The sequence below is a fragment of the Saccostrea cucullata genome, unplaced genomic scaffold (genome assembly GCF_032062105.1).
Source record: "Saccostrea cucullata isolate Sc308-1 unplaced genomic scaffold, CSIRO_AGI_Scuc_v1 ctg22402, whole genome shotgun sequence".
Classification (NCBI taxonomy): Eukaryota; Metazoa; Mollusca; class Bivalvia; order Ostreida; family Ostreidae; genus Saccostrea; species Saccostrea cuccullata.
In genome coordinates, this window is record NW_026937524.1 from 1 (window position 1) to 7,584 (window position 7,584).

Consider the following 7,584-nt stretch of genomic DNA (forward strand, 5'->3'; position numbering starts at 1 on the left):
CAAAACCCACCCAAATGGGAGGTCACCCCCCAAAATTCACCCTTTAAAATTTTTTCCTCTTGTGTATTCCCCGTTTTTCCCCTTAAAAAATTTTTTAACTACTTTTTTTTGGGGAAGAATTTTATTTATGGGAGGAAAAAATATGAATAAAGTGTTTTAAAGATTTTTTTTTCTTTTAAGTTTTTTTTTTTTTTTTTTTTTTTTTTAAAAAAAAGTATTAAATAAAAAAAAATACAAACAAAAAAGATATGAATTAAAAAAATTCGCTTTATCAAATTTTTCCCCCCCCCCCCCCCCTTTTGAAATTTTTTTTTCCCCCTTCATTTTTAAAAAATCAATAAAATTATTTTACAAATTTGGGGGTTTTTTCCAAAAAGTGTTCAAATTTTAGGGGGGGTCCCAAAAGTTTAAATAAATGGTTTAATTTTTTTTTTCCAATTTCAAACCAGAAAACGCCGCGTTTGGTTTCAAAATTGAAAAAGAGCAAATTCTTTTAAAGTCAAATAAAAAAAATGAAAAAAAAAATAAATAAAAAAAAAAATTTTTTTTTTAAATTTCAGGGGAAAATTAAAAAGAAAAATTAAAAACCCTTAAAATTTTGCATCCCTTCGCGGGGAGTAATTTCTCGAGTTAATTTTAATAATGTATGGAAAACAAGTACAATGTATAAAAAAGGGATATAAAAAATGATTAAAAAATTAGAAAAATTTTAATTTTTTTAGAAAATGGGAAAGTAAAATTTCTAAAAAAATTTTAATGACCAATTTTTATGTTCAATTCAACGGTTTTGTAAAAAAAATTAAAAGGTTTATAAAAAAAATCGGTAAAAAAATTTTTTTAAAGGGGGGGGATGGGTGGATAGGGCTTTTTTAAAAATTTTAATTTAAAAAAAAAAATTTTTTTTGAATTTTAATTAACTTTTCAAATTGTTTTTAAGGTTTACAACAACCATTTCAAAAAAAAACCCTTATGGGTTGACATGCAAATGGGTAAGGGGTTTAGAAATTGTTTAAAAATTTTAAAAAAAAAACAAAATTCCCAAACCTTAATAAATTTTTTTTTCCAATTTTTCAAACCTTGCAAGGTTTTTTCCAACGAAAGTAATATCACCCCTAGCAAACAGAATACCTTTAAAAATTTTTCCCCTTTGAAAAAAAAATTAAAAATTTTAAGAATATTGAAAAAGACAAAAAAAATATTAACTTCTTCCCGCTTTTTTTACAACCAAAGACATATTTGTAACAAATACTAAAAATAATTTTAACTTTTCATTTTAAAAAAAAAAATTTTAAAAAAAAAAATTGAAAAAAAAAATAATAAATAAATTAAATTCTTTAAAAAATAAAATTTAAAAACAAAACCCCCCAAAAGGAACAATTTAAAAAAACAAAAAAAATTAAAGAAAAAGTTTAAGAACAAAAACAAATTAAAAAAATGAAAAGGAAAAAAAAAAATGCATTAAAAAAAAAAAAATTAAAGCTGCTAAAAAACCCCCATAAAGAAAGGCCTCGCCCTGGAGGGACCCCCTTCGGGATCAGGGTGCCCTCTGCACCAGGTAAGTATGATCAGTATAGTAAAAGACAGAATTTAAAACAATGGCGCTGAGCAGAAATTAAGTGTTTAAAAGACAGAGTGCACTCACATATGATCAATGTCTCACGGACGGGCCGAAATGGGCAGGCTCACCATCCCAAATTACATCCTTGTCTTTATATTTTACCTCTGTGTCGTATTCCCATGTTTTACTCACTCTCTAAAATCTTTCTTACACATACTCCGTTTTTCTAAATGCGACGTACAGTCAACGTTTATCATTCGTATGTCCAGCGTTTAAACAATCACCTGTATGTCAGTGTAACAGTGTATATAACAGATTTTTTTTTCTCTATTTAATTGTTTTAATTATACTTTACTTTTCTTCTTTTTTTTTTTTTTTTTTTTGCTAAGAAAAAAATAGTATTAATATAGGGAGAAAAGAAGATATCAAACAATAACCAAGATATGAATAATAAAACGAATTACGCTATTATACATATTATACACACCAGTGCCCCCCCCCCCCCCCCCCCTTTGAGGTTTTTTTTTTTTTTTTTACCTCAATGTCATTAAATAAAAAAATAGCAATACGGGAAGAGTATATGGAATGCTCTACAAATTTGCGCGTCTTCCATTCGCATGCTTGCTTCAGAATCTCAGCGGTGGGTCCCAAAATGTTCGACCAATCAGATATCGCCCTCGTTCCAATTTCTTCCAATTTCCTTCCAATTTCAATCTTATTCTCTTTTATCGACCAAACGCCGCGTTTGGTTTCCAAAAATTGAAATGAAGTTTAGCAAATTCATTTTAAAGTCGAAATACAAAAAAGAGAGGTGAAAAAACTTAAAATAGATAAAATTTAATAATTTTTTTTTTCTAAATTTCAGGGGGAATATCGGAAAAAGAAAAATATGGAACGCTTCACGAATTTGCGTGTCATCCTTGCGCAGGGGCCATGCTAATCTTCTCTGTATCGTTCCAATTTTAATATATGTACTGCCGAAAAGCAAGTACAATGTAGTAAAATAATTGTGGCATATAAATACAATGATTCAGAGAATATTATGAAATAGCCCTTTTTAAATTTTGCATACTGTAAACACCTGGAGAAACGTTAATATTACGTAACAAGAAAGTTAACTGCTACCTACCCATGTATGTGACTACACATGTGCACACATGTGTATTGTAAAAACGAAAATCATAAAGGATAATTGCATAAAAACAAATAACGGAATAAAAATAATAATTTTTTTAAGGGGAGGGGATGGGTGGAGTAGGGTCATTTTCATATTATTAATAACTTTAATGACCAAATATTTGTAATGTTGTCATATTTCATATCAAGCAATTTTGTCCAAATATGTATTTTATATGGTTTACAATCAAACAACACTCCGGTGCTCAAAAAATGGCCGTTGAGTGGGTTGGTTACTATGCAGAATGGATAAGGGCTTTCAGGACGCTAATTGTTGAAATAAATAAAAAATAAAACTAGGAAATTCACTAACCTTCCAATAATTTGTCTTCTAAGTTCTAGTGCAAATCAACTTGCAGAGAATTATTTTCCAACTTGAACGTAATCCGATGCACCACTAGCAAACATTGCTATATACGCTGTATGAAATTGATGTCCACTTTGAAAATTCACGAAAATTCCATTCACTTTCTCACACTGAATATTGGAAATGCACACAAAAAAATGGATTCCACACTTCTCTGACGACCGCTTTTGTTGTTACGAACACGACGTCACAGTGGGCATTACGTGAACAATAGGCTACGGTCAAAGGGACATAACTCCTTCTAACTTGTGTCATGGTGAAAAAAAAACGTGTTAAAGAAAATTGAAGAATATAATGAATGAACGAATAAAATAAATAAATAAATATACTTCTTTCAAAAAGTCAAAATTTAAAACACACACAACCCTCAACAGGAACAATTAAAAAATAAAAGTAACAAAAAATATCAATGAAAAAATGAAATTAATGTAACTAAAAATCAAATTGATAAACAAATGAAATTGACAGAAATAAAATAAAGTGCATTAAGAAAAAAGACATATATCTGCATGCAGTAAATTAACATCATGCATAAAAATGATATATAAATTTGTGAATTATCAAATTAATACAGTTACAGGAGTGCATATTTTTTCTCTTATTCTAAATTGATGTACCAGGGGTAAGCGCGAACGCAGACCCCCACACTTAAAAATTACGTGCCCGAGTCGCCCGCATTTGGGGCGATCGCAGGGTTCAGCCGATCCGGAGTGCAATGGAAAGGCCTCGCCCTGGAGGGACCCCCTTCGGGATCAGGGTGCCCTCTGCACCAGGTAAGTATGATCAGTATAGTAAAAGACAGAATTTAAAACAATGGCGCTGAGCAGAAATTAAGTGTTTAAAAGACAGAGTGCACTCACATATGATCAATGTCTCACGGACGGGCCGAAATGGGCAGGCTCACCATCCCAAATTACATCCTTGTCTTTATATTTTACCTCTGTGTCGTATTCCCATGTTTTACTCACTCTCTAAAATCTTTCTTACACATACTCCGTTTTTCTAAATGCGACGTACAGTCAACGTTTATCATTCGTATGTCCAGCGTTTAAACAATCACCTGTATGTCAGTGTAACAGTGTATATAACAGATTTTTTTTTCTCTATTTAATTGTTTTAATTATACTTTACTTTTCTTCTTTTTTTTTTTTTTTTTTTGCTAAGAAAAAAATAGTATTAATATAGGGAGAAAAGAAGATATCAAACAATAACCAAGATATGAATAATAAAACGAATTACGCTATTATACATATTATACACACCAGTGCCCCCCCCCCCCCCCCTTTGAGGTTTTTTTTTTTTTTTTTTTACCTCAATGTCATTAAATAAAAAAATAGCAATACGGGAAGAGTATATGGAATGCTCTACAAATTTGCGCGTCTTCCATTCGCATGCTTGCTTCAGAATCTCAGCGGTGGGTCCCAAAATGTTCGACCAATCAGATATCGCCCTCGTTCCAATTTCTTCCAATTTCCTTCCAATTTCAATCTTATTCTCTTTTATCGACCAAACGCCGCGTTTGGTTTCCAAAAATTGAAATGAAGTTTAGCAAATTCATTTTAAAGTCGAAATACAAAAAAGAGAGGTGAAAAAACTTAAAATAGATAAAATTTAATAATTTTTTTTTTCTAAATTTCAGGGGGAATATCGGAAAAAGAAAAATATGGAACGCTTCACGAATTTGCGTGTCATCCTTGCGCAGGGGCCATGCTAATCTTCTCTGTATCGTTCCAATTTTAATATATGTACTGCCGAAAAGCAAGTACAATGTAGTAAAATAATTGTGGCATATAAATACAATGATTCAGAGAATATTATGAAATAGCCCTTTTTAAATTTTGCATACTGTAAACACCTGGAGAAACGTTAATATTACGTAACAAGAAAGTTAACTGCTACCTACCCATGTATGTGACTACACATGTGCACACATGTGTATTGTAAAAACGAAAATCATAAAGGATAATTGCATAAAAACAAATAACGGAATAAAAATAATAATTTTTTTAAGGGGAGGGGATGGGTGGAGTAGGGTCATTTTCATATTATTAATAACTTTAATGACCAAATATTTGTAATGTTGTCATATTTCATATCAAGCAATTTTGTCCAAATATGTATTTTATATGGTTTACAATCAAACAACACTCCGGTGCTCAAAAAATGGCCGTTGAGTGGGTTGGTTACTATGCAGAATGGATAAGGGCTTTCAGGACGCTAATTGTTGAAATAAATAAAAAATAAAACTAGGAAATTCACTAACCTTCCAATAATTTGTCTTCTAAGTTCTAGTGCAAATCAACTTGCAGAGAATTATTTTCCAACTTGAACGTAATCCGATGCACCACTAGCAAACATTGCTATATACGCTGTATGAAATTGATGTCCACTTTGAAAATTCACGAAAATTCCATTCACTTTCTCACACTGAATATTGGAAATGCACACAAAAAAATGGATTCCACACTTCTCTGACGACCGCTTTTGTTGTTACGAACACGACGTCACAGTGGGCATTACGTGAACAATAGGCTACGGTCAAAGGGACATAACTCCTTCTAACTTGTGTCATGGTGAAAAAAAAACGTGTTAAAGAAAATTGAAGAATATAATGAATGAACGAATAAAATAAATAAATAAATATACTTCTTTCAAAAAGTCAAAATTTAAAACACACACAACCCTCAACAGGAACAATTAAAAAATAAAAGTAACAAAAAATATCAATGAAAAAATGAAATTAATGTAACTAAAAATCAAATTGATAAACAAATGAAATTGACAGAAATAAAATAAAGTGCATTAAGAAAAAAGACATATATCTGCATGCAGTAAATTAACATCATGCATAAAAATGATATATAAATTTGTGAATTATCAAATTAATACAGTTACAGGAGTGCATATTTTTTCTCTTATTCTAAATTGATGTACCAGGGGTAAGCGCGAACGCAGACCCCCACACTTAAAAATTACGTGCCCGAGTCGCCCGCATTTGGGGCGATCGCAGGGTTCAGCCGATCCGGAGTGCAATGGAAAGGCCTCGCCCTGGAGGGACCCCCTTCGGGATCAGGGTGCCCTCTGCACCAGGTAAGTATGATCAGTATAGTAAAAGACAGAATTTAAAACAATGGCGCTGAGCAGAAATTAAGTGTTTAAAAGACAGAGTGCACTCACATATGATCAATGTCTCACGGACGGGCCGAAATGGGCAGGCTCACCATCCCAAATTACATCCTTGTCTTTATATTTTACCTCTGTGTCGTATTCCCATGTTTTACTCACTCTCTAAAATCTTTCTTACACATACTCCGTTTTTCTAAATGCGACGTACAGTCAACGTTTATCATTCGTATGTCCAGCGTTTAAACAATCACCTGTATGTCAGTGTAACAGTGTATATAACAGATTTTTTTTTCTCTATTTAATTGTTTTAATTATACTTTACTTTTCTTCTTTTTTTTTTTTTTTTTGCTAAGAAAAAAATAGTATTAATATAGGGAGAAAAGAAGATATCAAACAATAACCAAGATATGAATAATAAAACGAATTACGCTATTATACATATTATACACACCAGTGCCCCCCCCCCCCCCCCCCCCCTTTGAGGTTAATTTTTTTTTTTTTTTTTTTTACCTCAATGTCATTAAATAAAAAAATAGCAATACGGGAAGAGTATATGGAATGCTCTACAAATTTGCGCGTCTTCCATTCGCATGCTTGCTTCAGAATCTCAGCGGTGGGTCCCAAAATGTTCGACCAATCAGATATCGCCCTCGTTCCAATTTCTTCCAATTTCCTTCCAATTTCAATCTTATTCTCTTTTATCGACCAAACGCCGCGTTTGGTTTCCAAAAATTGAAATGAAGTTTAGCAAATTCATTTTAAAGTCGAAATACAAAAAAGAGAGGTGAAAAAACTTAAAATAGATAAAATTTAATAATTTTTTTTTTCTAAATTTCAGGGGGAATATCGGAAAAAGAAAAATATGGAACGCTTCACGAATTTGCGTGTCATCCTTGCGCAGGGGCCATGCTAATCTTCTCTGTATCGTTCCAATTTTAATATATGTACTGCCGAAAAGCAAGTACAATGTAGTAAAATAATTGTGGCATATAAATACAATGATTCAGAGAATATTATGAAATAGCCCTTTTTAAATTTTGCATACTGTAAACACCTGGAGAAACGTTAATATTACGTAACAAGAAAGTTAACTGCTACCTACCCATGTATGTGACTACACATGTGCACACATGTGTATTGTAAAAACGAAAATCATAAAGGATAATTGCATAAAAACAAATAACGGAATAAAAATAATAATTTTTTTAAGGGGAGGGGATGGGTGGAGTAGGGTCATTTTCATATTATTAATAACTTTAATGACCAAATATTTGTAATGTTGTCATATTTCATATCAAGCAATTTTGTCCAAATATGTATTTTATATGGTTTACAATCAAACAACACTCCGGTGCTC

At 31.6% G+C, this 7,584-nt stretch overlaps 5 non-coding genes across 5 annotated transcripts; all 5 read right to left on the reverse strand.

The window, feature by feature from the left end:
• Window positions 1–2,441: 2,441 nt before the first annotated feature.
• On the reverse strand, window positions 2,442–2,550 carry LOC134248328 (U6 spliceosomal RNA). Its single transcript, XR_009988024.1, has one exon. It is a non-coding gene; the product is annotated as a U6 spliceosomal RNA (small nuclear RNA).
• Window positions 2,551–3,718: 1,168 nt separating this feature from the next.
• On the reverse strand, window positions 3,719–3,882 carry LOC134248326 (U1 spliceosomal RNA). Its single transcript, XR_009988022.1, has one exon. It is a non-coding gene; the product is annotated as a U1 spliceosomal RNA (small nuclear RNA).
• An 876-nt stretch (window positions 3,883–4,758) lies between these two features.
• On the reverse strand, window positions 4,759–4,867 carry LOC134248329 (U6 spliceosomal RNA). Its single transcript, XR_009988025.1, has one exon. It is a non-coding gene; the product is annotated as a U6 spliceosomal RNA (small nuclear RNA).
• A 1,168-nt stretch (window positions 4,868–6,035) lies between these two features.
• On the reverse strand, window positions 6,036–6,199 carry LOC134248327 (U1 spliceosomal RNA). The gene has a single exon (XR_009988023.1). It is a non-coding gene; the product is annotated as a U1 spliceosomal RNA (small nuclear RNA).
• Window positions 6,200–7,083: 884 nt separating this feature from the next.
• On the reverse strand, window positions 7,084–7,192 carry LOC134248330 (U6 spliceosomal RNA). The gene has a single exon (XR_009988026.1). It is a non-coding gene; the product is annotated as a U6 spliceosomal RNA (small nuclear RNA).
• Window positions 7,193–7,584: the final 392 nt, after the last annotated feature.